Raw genomic sequence first — 17,980 nt, 5'->3', positions numbered from 1 at the left:
TAGCAGTTCCAGGCTGACAAATCCCTCCCCTAGGACCTCATCTGTCCTTAGGAGCCAAAAGCCTTCAAAAGGGTCAGGTGGACTTCTGGTTTCAGAAATCTCAACCCTTCATCAGGAGCTCCGTTGCTCTGAGTCTGAGTGAGGCAGAACCTCATGGTGGAAGAGTGTGGAGGAGGAAGGCTCATGGCAGCCCAGGATCAGAAACAGAGAGAACCAGGAGCCGGGGACAGGATATAGTCCCCAAGGACACATCCCCAGTGATCCACTTCCTCCAGCCATGACCAACCTGCCCACAGGTACCACTGAGTAGCACATTCAGTTATTAATTCATTAATCCATTAAATGGATTAATCCACTGATGAAGCCAGAGCTCTCTGAATCCAATCTTTTCACCTCTGAATGTTCCTGCATGAACACAAGAGCTTTTCAGTGTAGACCATGTATCCAAACCATGGTGGGCCCTGAAATCCTACCAACCTGGAAGGCTGACCTAGGAGGAACTCAAGTTCATGGCCAACCTCAACCACTTAGGGAGACCCTGTCTCAAAATAAAATGTCATAGAGCACCCCTGGGTCCAATCCAAGACCAAAAGACCAAAGCAAAAATAAATGTCCTCCATTTAACCTCTAAGCAATGTTACTTTTTCTTGGTCTATTATTATAAAATATGATCGAAAAATTATTTATGGGCACCTACCACCCTTTAATCCTCTTCCTCTCTAGCTCCACAATACAGCCATAAAATTATTTTGGTTATCTCACCGTTCCATATTAACTCTATTGTCCCAGTGAAGCTAGTGATCAATCACTCCCAAGTCACATGTAATATGCTAATTATAATTAATCTGAAGATGGTCACCAGTGCACATTTTCATTTGCATACTTTCTGCTTTTCTATTACTCCAATTATTCTTAATGTTCCAAGAGAACTAAAGCTCATCTCAATTACCTTTTTTTTAAATATATAATATTAAATGTCTCTTCCTTTTCTTTAAATTTTCCTCCAGTCCCCTTCCAGGATGCACCCTATACTCAATGGACACCTGAGTTCTTTCAGCTCTCTTCCATCTAAGACCACAGTTTCTTTGTCCCAATGTGTGACTTCATAGGGATATGTCCTGAGACACGTTTTGTGAGCTCATGTTGCTTTTTCTGCAAACAACGTGAAGTGCACTTACACAACCTGAGACTGCTAAAAGCACACTATATGCTATAATCTTATGGGACCACCCTGGAACGAGCCCACTATCTATAAGCCAAAGCTTCAATGTGCAAAACATGACTCTCTGCCATTTTGAAATTTCAACCATGTGGTTGAACCATGTGACCAGCTGGTGGAGGCTGGTCACAGGGGACGTGTCTTTTCCCATTTGCTGTGGTGGGCCTCTATGGTGCGCCCTACAGCCCGGAACCATAGATCATTTAATTCCAAGAACATTTAAAAAGTGGAGCGTAAATCATTTCTGGTTCTTGGCTTTCTAGTTGATCATTGTTTTGAAATACACTGTAGGAATCAATCAAATTCCCAGATTGAGCCTTACAATTTTTTATTTGCAATTCTTTGGTTTCTATCTCATCACGGAAGACAGTCTCATTAATTACCCAATGCCGTCTTTAAACTTGGCTATTTTGTGACACTTCTATGAAAATCCCATCCTGATTTTTAAGTGGTTACATCTTTTCTTGGGGCATCATAAATATGCATAATTATGGGATTCATTAAGCTATATTCATAACTTAATTTGATCAATCTACCTTCCTGTAAATCCCATCTTTTTTTAATGAATTGGTACTTTCTATCTCTTACAAGTTACAAATTACAGGGTTCGGGGTTGTTTTTCAGGTTTCTATTTTTGCTTCTAATTGATACTATCTGTGTTACCTCCAGATAACTTTTCTTTTCCCCCAATACTTACTGAATCGAGTTTCTTACTGGAAGCATCCCTAAATTTTTTAGGACGTGAGTCTGTCTTTCTTTACTCATAAGCTCAATGTGGATAGACTGGCTTCCTCTCTCAGTGGGGGGACATTTAGTTCCTTGCAGGAGTAATTTACTCAAATGGCTTTCAAACACCATTGACAAAATTCATGTCCCTGAAAGTTCCGGTTACCAAGAAAAGGATCATCCAATTTAGACCTGCAGATAGGCCAAGACTTTGCAATTGGAATTGACAAGGAGAGGGAAGAGGTGCTAACTCGCCTTTCCTGGTCTAAGCATCTGTAATTATTTCCATTTTCAACTGGATGTTGACTCAGGCTTCCCAAGAGGGAGATCCCTGGGTCCTTCCTCTAAGAGTCTTCTCTCTCCAAAGTGCATTTTTTGTTGTTGTTGTTTCCTGAAGAATAAGGTGAAGTTTGACCACAATGTATGGAAACCTGGGTTCTCACCAGCTCAACGGAGCTTAGAGATTTTTAATAAATTCTATTTTTACGGAGTGGTGGGTGGTAGTTTGGGGAATTGAACCCAGGGCCTCCTGCAGGCGAGTCAAGTGTAATACTCCTGAGCTACCTCCTCAGCCCTTAAGATTTTCTTTAAAGAGCAATTTTCATGAAACACTACCCAAAGCCTTGTAAGAGAGACCTTGAGGCATGGCTTTCCAAGTGCTGTTGGGCTCCATCTTCCTCCATGTTGGCGTGAAATGGACTGCCTTTGTTTTTCATTTTTATCTGGCGAATATGTTTCCAGTACAGTTGAGGCAAACCATTTTTAAATGCATGGGAAATAAATGGGGGAGCCAGGAGAGAAGGTTAGGACTCAGAGTATATTGGTGTTATGATTTGGATCCCGTGTTCATGCAGGGATGCTCAGAGGTGGAATGATTGGACCCAGAGAGCTACAACTGAACCAGTCCATCCATGTGAATGGAATGGATGGGTGGTACCTTTAGCATGTGGGGCATGGTTGGTGGAGGCCGGTCACAGGGTACGTGCCTTAGGGACATATAACTTGTCTCCTTAGAGCCTCCTTTCTAGCCACCATGAGCTGAGAAGCTTCCTTCTACCATGCCCGGCCGCCATTTTGTTCTGCCATCCCTTGGGCCAGAGCCATGGAGTTGGCCAATCACGGACTGAATCTCTGAAACCCTCATAAACGGCTCCTTCTCTCTGTTGGACTCATCGGGTATTTTCATCCCAGTAACATAAAGCTAACTAACCACAAGTGGCCCTTCTCCATCTCTAACCTCCCTTAATTAACTCCTGGGCTTGCCTCACTAATTACCGTCCAATCCACTCAAGTCCACAGAGTGAGTCTCTGTGGTCCACCATTCTTCTAAAGGGCCAATAATGGCCACTGCTCCTTCTGTTCCAGCCAGGAGTCTTTGAACTAAAAATGAAAAGAGACTCTGGTTTAAACCTCTAGGAACTAGAACGCTCGATACCACTGAATTGCATCCAATTGTCCCCACTGCCTTCTAATTAAAGTCAATGAACATGCTAAGGTACAACCAGGGGTGGGACCGTGGAGTGACGCTGTTTTCAAAATTCAATGCAAGAAAAAAAAAATGAGTGCACGTAGCTGTGGTTATGGATGGAATATGGTTTTGGGGTATGTGCCCAAGGGTTGGTCCTCGGGTGGGTCCTCAGCATGGAGATGTGGGGAGATGTGATCTTTAAGGTTGGGCCATTAAGTGGAAGGTACTTAGGTTCTCTGCATGCCACCCTGTGAAGGGGTGCTGGGACCTCAGTGTCTCTCTGGCTTCCTGTTTTCGAGGTGGGACCTCTTTCTCAGCCAATGCCAGCATCGTGCCCTGGAACCTTCTCAAGTGTGAGCTGAATGAACCTCTTTGGTTATGATGTTCGCCTGCCTCAGGTATTTTGTGATTGACATTCTCCCACCCACTGCTCCTTGTTTGGATGTGGCACAAGCAAAGTTAACTTTGGTGGCAGTATATATATATATATATATATATATATATATATATATATATATATATATATATAACCAGTTCCAACGCTTATCCCTCTTTATCGCTAAACAGTAGGGAACACAATGACTTGGAAGAAGACAGAAGAGAAATCACTAAACACAGTTGCCTATTACAGCTCTTTTGCCACAAGAGCAAACACTATAATCTGAATCCCGACTCGTCTTAGACCCTTTGACTTAAAACACAAATCTAGCAGCAAGATCCTCTGCAAACCCAAACTGAATAGTTTCTCTGTAAACATTATCACGGGATTCAGTTTCCAATTTTAGGGTTCCACATACAGAAAATGGGACCCTATGGATTTTCCCCAGCAGAGAGGGGTCGCCGACATGTTGAAAATATTTACCTTCAGAGCAAAGAAGGAGATGCAGGTTTTTATGACACCAACCAACTGCCTATTGCAATGGTCTCAGCCCTCAAAGGTACATTGCCCTACATAAAGGGACCTCGATGGGCAACCCAGTGACATTGACGGGCAGTGTCAAGCTACCCAACCCTGTGTAAGTTTGCATGGCTTCCTACAAGGTTCCTGGGCAAAGAACAGTTGGCCGGTCCACAGAGAAATGGGCACTTCTAAGCCCCTATTTCCACCTTCCCGTCTTCCATACTGGAAATGCTCCTCTAAAAATGGCTCTGATGGAGCCCTTTTGGCAAGCACACCCTCGCCCGGCGCGTCTTGCAGCATAATTTTGCTAAGTGCAGAACTTGGGACGTGGTCTCTCTCTCTCCCAGTGCACCTTCTGTTTTAGGATTCAAGAACAGTAGGTTCTGCCCTTTGGTAGGATGCAATCCATCACAAGCCATGCATGACACTTAGCCCTCGGCAAATATATATACACATTTTTCCATGCGGAATCCCGAGCAGACCACTTTCTGGACACCTTGAGTTCTCGGCGTTATCCAAGGTCTGTTTGTTTAAAAAACTAACAGGAAAGAATGCAAATTCGATTTTTGAACAAAACGGAGCCTCGTGTTTGTACCAAAATTGCTCAACATTTTGGCACGTTATGGTTTCAGGGCTTATAGATTCATGTTGCCCTATTTTCCACCTTATTTCCTGCCCAATGTCCTGTATCTGCTCCTTGCCAAGGAAGGTCAGCAGGCAACCCCCAGGCTCGGATTTACAAGACTCTAGCGGGAAGCACTGTCCCATGCGGGTCCAGCCCCAAATGCACACCCCTAAGTCCCAGGCTAGCTGCTGCTATGTGTAGGCTCCAAGTTTTAACTGTTGGCCCAGTGACTTGCCCATCAATGTCACTGGGATGCCCATCAAGGTCACTGAGATGTCCATCAATGTCTTAACTAACTCATTGAAACCCCAGAGGCGGGCTGCGAATCAAAGTCGGTCCCCCAATGTCTCTGCCTCTCTTGGGATGGTTTGGATTTGGATTGTCCCCTGAAAACTCATGTGCTGAAGTCTTGGTTCTCGATGTACCAAGGTTCAAATATGGAAAATACTGGATTCTGCTGCAATACACTGAATCCTGAGGGTTCTGACCTCGTCAGTGGATTAATCCACTTGATGGACTGATCCATTGACAGCTGAATGGACTACTGAGACCTGGGACAGAGGTGGAGGAGTTAGGTTACTGGACGTGTACCCTGGAAGGTTTACCATGTCCCCAACCCCTACAGACCTCCACCCTCTCATCTCTGAGCAGAGTAGGTTTCCTCCACCACACCCACCCGCCATATTGTTTCTGCCTTGGGGCCAGCCAATGATGGAAGCTCCAAACAGTGAGCCAAAATAAATCTTCCTCCCTGTCTAGGGTGTTCTTGTCAAGGATTTTAGCCATGGTGACGAGAAGCTGACGAACCAACCACCCTGACTCTCATATACCCTTGATGGAAGCCATAGACGCTTGGATTCATCTTCTCCAACGTGGCCAGGGAATCCAGAAGTCCCTTTTCCCGAAGCTGGCCATATGGTTTAACAGTCTTACGGTTCCACCCAACTTTGTGTGTGGAGCTGATCATAAGGGGATCCTCCAACCTGCCTAGTTTGAATGAAGATCATTGAAGACCCTATTGAAGGTCATTGAAATTGAAGGTCATTGAAATTGAAGGTCATTGAAATTGAAGGTCATTGAAATCCTATGGATTTTGATGTCTGTTTCTCTTATGGACCAGCCTATTGGGAAGCTTAAGAGGGCATAGGGGCTGTCCCCTTTCTCCCTACATGTGACCCAGAGGAAAGAAGGTTCAGATGGCAACAGACCCTGATGTGGGGGGATCACACTGGGTCATCTGGGTGACTCCAATGGTATCACAAAAGTCCCTGGAAATGAAAGATGAAATACTACGTGTCCATCTAAAGTAAAATATATGCATTTGTATTATATATATTTTTATGGGACCCTGCAGCAAATTCTCTCAGGACCCCCAGCCGGAGGAAGTGGGTGGTCTCTTCACTGAGCAAGAAGCCGATTCCAAAATGGTAGCCATACCCCAAATCCAGAGAGTGGTCCCTTGCAGAGGACAGAAGGTGGAGAAGCAGCCGGGCTGTTACCAACTCCTGGGGTGGTGGCATGAGGTCCCCATCTTGTCCTCCCTCCCCCTTTCTTTATTTCCTTCTTGGTCCTTGTCCCCTGATTGCATATGGTTCCTTGGTCCAGCTGTTAGTGGACACCTGCTCAAATTAACATCCAGCCCCAAGGAGGTCTCCATCAATTCACTGGATTTAGCTGGAGACCATTCAATGTGAGCCCTTAGCCAATTGGTCCCCCTTTGGTAGCTGTGGAACTTCAAAGAGGTTAACGGAGAACAAAGGGGCTAAGGGAATGACCCTGAAGACAATGCCAACCGACCAAAGCTTCCTCAAGAAATAGCTCCAAAATGCAAATTCAACACCCTGGGATTCAATGCACGAGAGTTGGTTGCAGTTTGCTGTCCATGAAGGCACATTTTTGCTCTTTATATATAAATAAACCAGCCACCGAATTCGGCTAAGACAAAGAAATCGGCTCTGCCTCTCCTTAAAAGAGAGAGCGATCAGACCTTGCAATCAACCCCAGTTCAGCAATTCCTCCCGTGACCTGCCCAAGGTCCAAACAGCCTACAGCGTTTTTTAAAACAGAAAATGTAAACTTTCTTTTCTGGATGTTGTCTTCAAAGCATTTGTCTTCGGTATCTCCCTGGAGCCGAGGCAGATTTAGCAGCACCCACTTATCCGTCTGTGTCTACAACGATGCTCTTCATTTTTCCGGAGGTGAAAGGAAAGCATTCTTCATGGAGGGGAGAATATCGCATTAAGGAGCATCGAGATGCTGCTGCTGTTTCTCTAAATGACAGCAACCATCCGTCTCTGGGCTCAAGATGGGACGGAATTCTCCCTGTCCCTGGGAATCAGTGGCTAGTACCATGAAGGGCACTAAGGGCTCTGGGAACACTTGACCTGTCTTGGGGGTGTTTAAACGTTTCATGAGATGCTACAAAGAGCCCTTGAGCATTTAGTGCCTTCTTCAGGAATCCCTGATCCTACCGTTAGGCACAGACTCACACGCTACCCAACAGGAATGCAAGACCATGAGGTATTAACCACCTGTTAACTGTAGCCATGATCTCGACTATTGCCATGTTATTTTAAAATTAATCCAATAAATAATTGGTGCAGAGAGCACAGTGGATAGATGGACCCGTGCTCACTTTAATATCAGGCAGTTTCTATACCCAGGAGATTTTTTTTTCCCTTCTGTTACGTAACTAAGACATTTAAGTGAATTTGACTGATTTTCAGAGATGGGGTCTTGGAGAAGTGATTAGGGTTAGTTAAGGTCATCAGGGTGCAACCGCATGATAGCATCTGGTGGCTTTAAAAGAAGGATAAGAGCCAGGCACAGTGGCGCATGCCTGTCATCCCAGAACCTCAGGAGGCTGAGGCAGGAGGATCGTGAGTTCAAAGCCAGCCTCAGCCAAAGAGAGGCCCTGAGCAACTCAGGGAGACTCTGTCTCTAAATAAAATACAAAATAGGGCTGGGGATGGGGCTCAGGGGTCGAGTGCCCCTGAGTTTAAGCTCTGGTAAAGAAGAAGGAGGAGATGGAACAAGCAAGAAGGAAGAGGAGAGAGGATTCAACCGAAGGTCACCCCCTGGAGAGATCCACTAAATGCACTTGGTGGAAGACACCTGGGGAAAGAGCACGTACCACTCAGTGCATGAATTTGCAAAGCATCAGTCCAATAATATTGAAATTGCTTCCCCAAATCATGCAAACCCAGGAACAAATTACTTCAATTCCCTCTTAAGGAATCGTCGCAGCCAATTGGTTCCACTACAGAAAATCAAGATGGCGCCTCTGCCGAGAATGACTACAAGTATCGTCTGCTCATGTGGCAAGTTGATGAGGTTGCCTTGAATGTATCATTGAATGTTTCAGATTCTGGTTGGATATTCCAGCAGTCACTACGGTTTCAGTGCTATTTCTCCTCTTTTAAAACGTTTGAAATAAATAATTAAATGGTTGGTGCCACATCATTTCAGAGACATGTTCCTGTTTATTTAGTATTATTATTTTGGGGGTACGGGGGGTGGAACCCAGAGATACTCTAACACTGACTCATATTCCCAGCTCTTTTTACTTTTTATTTTGAGACAGAGCCTAGTGAAGTTTGATGAGGCTGACCTCAAACTTGTAATCCTCCTGCCTCAGCCTCCCAAATTGCTGGGATTACAGGTGTGTGCCACTATACTTGGCTTCAGAGAACTATTCTAAGACTTAACCAAAGAAATCATAGAGAACGCCAAGGCGTGGTCAAACCAGAGGATGAGTTCTGTGGTTGTTTAAAATATAATGTGCTTTTTCTAAGCATGAAATTACCAGCAAGAATTATTTGCTTCAGCTTGGTACTCAATTTTATTTTGAGCCATATACAGATGGTATTTCCAACTTAAAATGGGTTTCTGAGGACACTACCCCATTGTTAAGTGGAGACGCATCTGTACCTGGTTTAAACATTGAAAAGTGTAGCCTATGACATCATATCCGAAGAATTAAATTAGTTGAGATTTTTAATTGGCCAGATTTTATTTGTTAACCTTTTCCCAAGAATGGCATAATCTGGAAAAAGCCAATCAATTACCCCTAAAGACAAATGAAAGACTAAGCATTCCCCAATGAAGGTTTGCATTTTCTAAATAATAGAGAGAAAATACAGCAGCTAAAATTGTAGTCCGCTCAGAAGAGTTAAGTACAGAGAAGTCAATGCTAAATAGCGTAATATTCATTTGTGCACATACGGGACCAGGACAAAGGTGGCAAGAGAGAGGTCTCAGACTCAGTTCCCAACTGCTCCAAATCACCTCCAGAAACATGCCCTAAAATAATGCACTGAGGTTCGTCTCCAACCAGATTCCCAACATTCAATGAAGAAAATTTCCTGTGAGCATACAATGAAGGCAAACAGAAATATAAGTAACACAAGTCAACATTATTCTATTTCCCCTCCTAATGGGAAAGACTCTCAGAAGGATTTTTCTGAACAAGATGAAAGGACTCCACTCATGTGGTTGGTCATCTCTGAATGAAAACGCAGAACAGCTTCAGGCACAAAATGGCGCCATGCCCCTGGTGGACAAAACAGGTATTTCCCAGGTTCATTCTATTCCCTACTCAGCTGGATACAGGTTAGGGAATTAGTGCAAGGTCACTAACTCAATGTGAGCTGCTCCACCAGGACATGGACTTCATGGCAAATTTTCCCCAAGTGGAACGTGTTCTACTTCCTCTTAAATGATTGAGTTGAGGTCAACTGGCCTTCACCAACACATTCAGAGAAAATCTCCTACATGGACTGCCCTATGGTACCGAGTGACAGCATGAATGTTCTGTATCAAAATTTCCAACCCCCTAAAAAAAGAAAACAGCAAAGGTTCACCTAAGGGAAAGAGGGACCCCCATTCCAGGAAGAATAAATGCATGTTTTCCAGGTAGATAACCCTACAATGTGCTTCAGCAAAGTCCTAATGGTGTCATTCCCCATGACCCCACAATACTTAGGATGGTGTGTTTTCCAGACTCATTGTGGAGAGTGAAGAAAGAAAGGAAGACTTTTAGGTAATTGATCCTCAGTCATCTGCATCTAAAATATATTTAGTTAATATTTACAAACGGTCCACCGCACACCAGGTGAGACATCGAACCACACACCAGGCAAAGAGAAAACCACCTGGTTCCCCATTGATACTAATTATCCTCTTCGGGGACACCTGCTGAGTCAGAATCACCTCTCTCCAATTCTCACAAAGAAAGGCAATGAGGGAACCCCTGTGATTTTTAACTGTGCGACATGTGCTTCATTAAACGGTTCAGCAAAACACAATAAAAAATCCCAGTGACTGCTTCTGCTTCATCACGGATGGATCCCTTCTTCTGCATCATGAAACAAAGGTATTGGAGCAACAAGAAAAGATTCAAGATGGTGCCCCATGACCAATCTGCTTGATAATGAACCCCACGTTTCTTCTGCATCATGAAACAAAGGTATTGGAGCAAGAAGAAAAGATCCAAGATGGTGTCCCATGAGCTCTAGAGTAGAGGAATCAATAGATTTCACTGTGAATAATATTGACTCTATACTAAAACTGACTTTTAATAATTCATGCATAGATGCATTAGTCTCTGAACCCAAGAGGTTCACTGTGATCCGGCTTCACACCTACAGAAAGATCCAAGCGTGCCAGAAAGTATGGATTGGCCAACATTTCTGTAAACAGTCAATGATAAACATCTTGGGCTGGGGAAATCATTTGGTCTTTACGGAAGCTTTTCAACTCTGTGACTATGGTGACAGAGAGACACAGAGGAAGACACCGATGAGAGAGTATGGTTGGTTTCTTAAAAAAAATAAAATTTGTTTGCAAAAGCTGGGTTGCCAATCAGGCCACATTTGGCTTATCCTGTATATGTACAGGGACGTTAGCATTTACTCAAAGCCAAATTCATTTTTCTCCTCCAGCGATCAAACAAAATTACCTTATGCATAAATGACTTATAAAAAGTGCAAGATGATTCATTTAATGAGATACACCCATTTATTAAATTTCCGTTCTCATATGGACCCCTTGGCCTGAGGACGGGGGCGGGTGAGGACCCACACCATAAAAAGCATTTTATTTTATTTGCAAAAATACAAAAGACACAAGACATTAGTTGTACTTACTAACTGGATTACCATGAGCTCAGGATAGATGGTTTTAATACAGACCATGGGCAGCAATATTAGCATTTGCTACACATTTACACCTAATTGAATCTTTAGGTGGGGTGGGGGGGAAGCTCATAAGATTTATATTAATTATAGAGCATCTTTGTCAATATTTTGCTCCTCCAAAGGAGGAACAACAGTTTTTTTTCAATCAAAATGAGAAAAAAAAATACCAGATTTAACCCCATCTTGTTCAGTCAAAGCTACCTACAGATTTTCCTTTTAAGTGTTTAGGTCTAATAAAGTTTATTATTCAAAGGTAGTAATGATCATAATTATAAGAATAAAGGAGAATGAAAGGGAAATTGGCTTTCTGCATGGGATGAAAATACATATCAACAATCAGCTACTAAATGCATCTCCCATTCTGTGTCCTCCCAGATGCAAGATATCTGAGGAGACTAGCAGACAGGAAGTGACATCATTGGTGGGAAGGGCTGAAAAAAAACAGCGCACATAGGAAGTGACCTCATTAATGGGAAGGACTGAAGAAAACAGAACACATAGGAAGTGACCTCATTAGTAGGAGGGGCTAAAAAAAACAGGGCAGATAGGAAGTGACCTCATTAGTGGGAGGGGCTAGGAACAAAGCCAAGTCTCCCCTTAAGGAGAGTCACCCCCTTGAGAAGGATGGTCTTCCTTTCCCTCCATCCTGTACACAGCATCCCAAGGTCCTGACCCCCAGAGGCATGGGTTTGAGGAATCCAGGGACCTCCATCCTGGGCCTCCTCTGCTCTGGCAGAAGTCCTGTGTCCACCATCTTCCTTCTGGGATTTTGTGAGAAATGGTCCCTGAGGAGCAGACAGACCCAAAGGATTGGTTTTTCAGGACTTTTGACCTCAGGATCATCAACCAAGGGACATGAAACTCTCCTTCGTGGTAGCCTAATAAACAGTGGCCACATGAGCTTTCATTTCAGTGCAATAAACCATGAGAAATAGTGGGAGGAAGTGCTTTGAAGAATGAATGGAATAATATATTTGTTTTCTCTTTTCACTTCATCAGTATCTTTTTGACTATCTCAGAGTGTCCTTCCCATTTATTTGGCAAACATTTTTCAGTTTTCACGTGTGGGTGAAAGTAAAGGAAAAACGGACACTTTCATGGGGTGGAAGTAAAGGAAAGAGAAAAAGGATCACGTATCGACCTCAGGGTGCCTCCATTCAGCCTCTGCGGTTTATATAAAAAAGATTAAATGTTGAAGTTTTTGTAATTGTGCACATTTTTTTTCTGTGTGTGCAGAGCTAGGGATAGACCCCAGACCCTGCACCTACTGTGCAGCCTGTGCGCTCCACACCTGAGCTCCACCCCAGCTCCTGATAGTCACACCTTTAAAAAATCCCCATCCGGTGCTAACCTTAAAAGGTAAATATGAAAACTTCACTTTAGCTGAAAAGCTATGTTCAACTTGTCTTTGTATTTCCAAGAAAACAAAATACTCTTATTAATTCCAACAGGCTCCACAGCTAGGAAAAGAGAAAACATTTTTTTTTTGTTCAATTCTTGGAATTTATGTGTTTTTCTCCCACTAAGTGGAGGGGATTTATCACCAGAACCAGACAGATATTTCAAGCACAATTTATCCCGATTTCTGCGTTGGAAATGTCCTTCATATCTTAGATGCCTTTGTGGTAGCATTTGAATACCGTCAAATTTTTATTCAGTCGCTGGATTCCAAACAACTCAAGGGTCCCTGTGTCAGACTGATTTGCACAGCTACATTAAATCACAAACGGTTTAGTAAACGATGACATTGGGTAATATGTGTGCAACTAAGTGCACTATAAAGGATCTCAACATGCAAATTGGCTGGTCTCAGAAGTGCCTTATCCCCAGAATCCTCCACATCAGCACACATGATGCTCCATATAATACTGGACGTCCTCTCTCATGGGACTCTCTTGGATTCCCTGACTTAGAAATGGAAGCTAGTTTTCAGGAATACCAGGAAGGGATTTTTTTCCTGACCATCAATTTTGAATCAGACCATGTTATCACTGCAATAAAATTAATCCTAACATAAGATCACGGTTGTGGTTTGGATATGAAGTGGCCCCTGAAAGGCTCCAGTGTCAGACAAAGCTAGAAAGTTTAGAGGTGAAATGATCGGGTTATGAGAGGTGTAACCTGATAGTGGATTAATCCACTTGGATGGACTCACTGGGTGGTGACTGCAGCAGGTGGGGGGTGGCTGGAGGAGGGGGTCCCTGGGCTGTGCCTTTGGGGTCTCTGTCCTGTCCCTGGTGAGCAGAGCTCTCTCTGCTCCCTGGTGCCCTGTCCTGAGCTGCTCTCCTCCTCCAGGCCCTGCCGCCATTTTGTTCTTCCTCCCCTTGGGCCAGAGCCATGGAGTCGACCAACCATGGACTGAACCTCGGACACCATGAGCCCCAGATGAATGTCTCCTCCTCTAAGATGTTCTTATCAGCTCTTTTGTTCACAGCAATGAAAAAAATGAGTAAAATATTCCAAACTATTAATCTTAAAAGGTAAATTCCAAGACTATTCCAAACTACCATAGAAACCCAGGGAAAATGGACTCCCTAAACAGTGATTATGAAATCAGAACGTGTTTGGTCGACTGTACATAGAAAATTTTATTAAAATGGCATAAGTTGAATTTTTCAAGAATTCATAGAGTCAATTATTTGTAACTCTCAGGCCATTTTTGTTCTGATTTTGTAACTCCTGCTTCTTCACATTACAAGGGAGTGAATTCAGAAACTCTTTAGGATCTAGACAAATCGGAAAACTAGTCATGGAAATTCAGCCACTTGGGAGCAGACTCAGTAGACATGGATGTCCTCACCCACAGGTGCATGCATTTTCTGCTACACGCTATACATTATAGAGTGGATCCCCCTTGATTGAGCACCAGTGGCTTTAAAAGAAGAGAGGGAGAGAGAGAGATCAGAAGATGCAGATTCATGCCTTCTCCCTACTCCGTGCTCCTCCTGTGCAATTTGATGCTGTGAACCATCTGGACACCGCTGAACGGGAGTTATTCTAACTAAACAGCCAGGGAGTTTTCGCCGCTTACTGAAAGAGGTTCTTAAGATTGCTGCACACGGCTGGTCGGACTGCAAATTGGTGCAGCCACTGTGGAAATCAGGATGGAGATTTCCTCTGAAAGCTGGGAATGGATCCACCATTGGACCCAGCTATCCCACTCCTTGGTTTATACCCAATGGACTTAAAATCAGCACACAATAGGGTCACAGCCACATCCATGTTTATAGCAGCTCAATTCACAATAGCTAGACCATGAACCCAACCTAGGTTTCCCTTGATAGATGAACGGATAAAGAACATGTGGTATACATACTCAATGGAATATTACTTGGCCTTAAAGAAGAGTGAAGTGATGGAATTTGCAGGTAAATGGGTGGAGCTGGAGAATATCAGGCTAAATGAAATACACCAATCCCAAAGGCTGAATGTTGTCTCTACTATGCAGATGCTAATTCACAATAAAGCAGGGAGGCACTAGGGAAGAATAGCGTTATCTTAGATTAGGTGGAGGGAAGTGATGGGAGGGGAGGGGAGGGGACGTGGGGATAGGAAAGATAATAGAATGAAACAGACATTGTTACTGTATGCACATGTGTGACTGCAGGACCAATGTGATTCTGCAACATGCACACTTTTTTTTTTTTTTTTTTACAAAAAGATTGTGAGGCAAGAACACATCATTTATCACTGGCTGTCCATCTAGCTGAGCTGTCCGTCCACTGTTTGTCCATCTAGCTGAGCTGTCCGTCCACTGGCTGTCCATCTGGACCCATTCCTAACCAAAGCTCTCCTCAGAACGTCACAACAGCCTCCCCACAGCACAGCCCTAAGGTGAGACACCGTCACAGTGGAGACAATCTTCTCTGCTGCCCTCGACTGTGAACTTTATGTGACGTTCCCTTTGGGTCTCGGAGTACGAGCTGTGGCACGAGGAGCTGTGGCTCCCCCTTAGGGCAGAGCCCCTTTCTCCACCCACGGCTACCATTTTCCCTTTTGATGGGGGCAGCCTGATTCCATCTAGACAGTGTAATTCCTAGGATGTGTCATATGATGTGTAAGTGGTTCTCTAAGTAGCCATATGTACATATATTCTGATGAGAATGTCTCTGTTCATGGAATTCTCATTAAATACCTTTGATAAAATTTATAAAAATGTGTACAAAATACACACACACAAAAACAGATGATGAATCATCTTGTCAACTAAGAAAAATAATTTCCACATTGGACATCTCCATTTTGACAGGTATGTTTTAGTTGTAGCCTAAAAATTGATGAGAAAATTGGCCAGAAACCCATATTTAAGCAACACAGTCATAGATGCTGCCTGTGTAGGGTGGGAGTTGGCAGCTGAACCATGAAAAGCCGTGAGTACTGATTTGGGAATAGATTGAAACATAACATGATCCTTTCAAATATTTGAGTTTGGGGAAAAGAGTCCAGAATTTGAATCATGAAATATTTCTACTATGGATGGCTAACAAGAGTACACCATAAACATTTCCTACCCATCTCTCTTTGCTTGGGTTCTATCCTGTTTGCAGTTTTCTAGATCATGTAAAGGATCTCGAGGTCTGAGTGGACCTCAGCCTGCATCAGAAACATGTGTCTGACATTCTGGATCCCTCTGAAATGGCAACAAATGAATAGGGTAGAATGAGAGAGAGTGGGCCCAGTTCAAATGGCCCAAGGACTCTTCAGTTCTCAGATAACCAGAGGTGTTTATGCTACAACAGGTGAGCAGAGGGAGGAAGGATGAACTTCCAAGAGATCTGCACCAACAGGACAGAGCAGAGTCACTCATTGGTGCCTTGTATGACAGAGAGGCACTCTGCATGTGGCTCTTTGGGGAGAAGAAGTCATACTAGGGAATTCCAAATTGTCCTTATGGACACTCCAAATGAACTGGTCATGGTTTACCATTACATTTACTGTCAAGAACTCAACTAGGTTTCCAAAGCAGTTGCCCCCAACGAGCCTGATTTCACCAGGCAGATAACGCACGGACGGAGTTCAGTCAGCAAGGCTCAAAGACTTCCAGGGTTTTGCTTTGTGGCTGTCCCTCAATGCACCCTTCCCGGGGTGGGAAAGAACTGTGCACAACTTGCACACCACCCGCTGAGAGAACGGCTTGAAGAAAAGATGACCAGCCAGGAAAGCACTGTAGGGACTCATTTGCAGGGAGCAGAGTGGGATAAAAGAAGCTAAGGACCCTAAAAGACGTGCCTCTCTGAGGATTTCTGTGGGATTCAAGTGAAATGCATGCGTACACTTCCAGCCAGCAGATTCAACTGGAAGACCTGCCATATGCAATTATTAAGTACCCAGGGTTTCCTGTCAACACAGTCCTAATAGCCTACACACATCCTCCTGAACACATTCGACCATCTCTAGATGACTTATAATAATGCTATTAAAAATGCCACGTAAATATCATCATCCTGTATCACTTCGGGAATAATGACCAACCGTGGGTACGTGTTCAGATGAATGCAATTTTATCAGATATTTTTGATCTGAGCTTGGATGCATCACCTGAAGCAGAAACATTGGATACAAAGGGTCCAATGTATTTTAATTCAGATCAGGCATTTTCCACACTAGTGATAATTTCCCACTCACACCGATACAATAGAATTCTTCAAGCCTCGTTCCCCTTCCCTGGAAAACTTGGGCGTCATAGAAACATGAGCACAGACACGGGGCACAGCATTTTCAATTCTTAGAAGGCAACAGGTTAGGTATCCAATTATCTCCTCTTATCAAGAAAAGAAAATGAAAACATTAAAAAAATAATAAATACCCAAGGTCAAGGTCACACTCTGGAAACGCTCCTCCCAACCTGCAGCCTAAAGACTCTTTGAGGACATCTCTCCCTGATGTCAGAGCCATGGTGGACCCAAGGGTTACAAGGAGACTGACCAAGTGCAGGGGCTCAAGATTGAGTGGCCTGATTATTGGAGTTTCTAGTGTCCCCCAGGTGTGGCCAATTATCGTGGGACAACGTCCATCCTGAGGGACAGTTTTCTCCTTTAGAAGAGATAGAAATCTGATGTCCAACCCCAACCCAGACCTGAATCCTTCAGGCGATCCTCTAGACAGATCCCAATCCCATCCTCCTGGAAATTACATTGGGACAGGACCTGTCAATCTTCTATCTGAGCGCCAATCCAATGGGTAAAGGAAGACCCAAGAGAAGAATGGAAGTTGTCAATGTTACAGTAAAAAAAGCACTCAACTCTCTGGCCTCAGCTCCATGCAGAAACCTGTCCACAGTCAATCCAAAAAAGCCCACAGCCCAGATGGACACTGGTTCTCCAGCCCCACAGGGTAGCCAGCACCATGGTGGCCGCCATCTTGGATTGGCCAATACGTATTGTGAATACTCACCATGACACTGTCCTTCAGCCCGGGTGCCTTTCAAAATGCCTTCATGGAAGGCTACTTGATGATCTTTTCCATGTCAGCACATTTCTCCCTAAAAAAAATAAAAGAGAAACATATTTCACCACTCCATGATTGCTTCAAAGCCGATATGCTGTTCCTTGTGAATTTTCTTAGGGTTTGCTGAAGAGGGACTAGCTGGTCATTCTGGACTGGGACCTCAGTCCATCAAGGAACTTGAGAGAGGACAGAGCCATGCCTACTTTGTGGTCTTTGCTGCACAATATTGGGACACACGCGCAGATTGCAAACACAACTTGAAGTCATTGCCACACAAGTGGCTCACCGCCATGATTTGGGCACTGTTAATGCTTTCTTTAGAATTTACCGTATATCTATGTTGTTTCCAGCCACTTTGAATGAGGAACTCATCATCTTCAGAAAACTAGCGAGAAGA

General features: G+C 43.8%; 1 protein-coding gene across 1 annotated transcript in view; it reads right to left on the bottom strand.

Annotated features, from left to right (window-relative positions):
* The window catches only part of LOC114106848 (neuroligin-4, X-linked), a 160,154-nt gene extending 142,556 nt beyond the window's left edge, over positions 1 to 17,598 (bottom strand). The window contains exon 1 of the mRNA XM_027954017.2: positions 17,530 to 17,598. The gene's annotated coding sequence lies outside the window, so the exon portion shown is untranslated. The remainder of the gene's footprint in view (positions 1 to 17,529) is intronic.
* Positions 17,599 to 17,980: the final 382 nt, after the last annotated feature.

The sequence above is a fragment of the Marmota flaviventris genome, chromosome Y, assembly GCF_047511675.1.
Source record: "Marmota flaviventris isolate mMarFla1 chromosome Y, mMarFla1.hap1, whole genome shotgun sequence".
NCBI classification, from domain to species: Eukaryota; Metazoa; Chordata; class Mammalia; order Rodentia; family Sciuridae; genus Marmota; species Marmota flaviventris.
The sequence above is the reverse complement of the archived record's forward strand: the minus strand, read 5'-3'. Positions and strand labels throughout refer to the sequence as shown.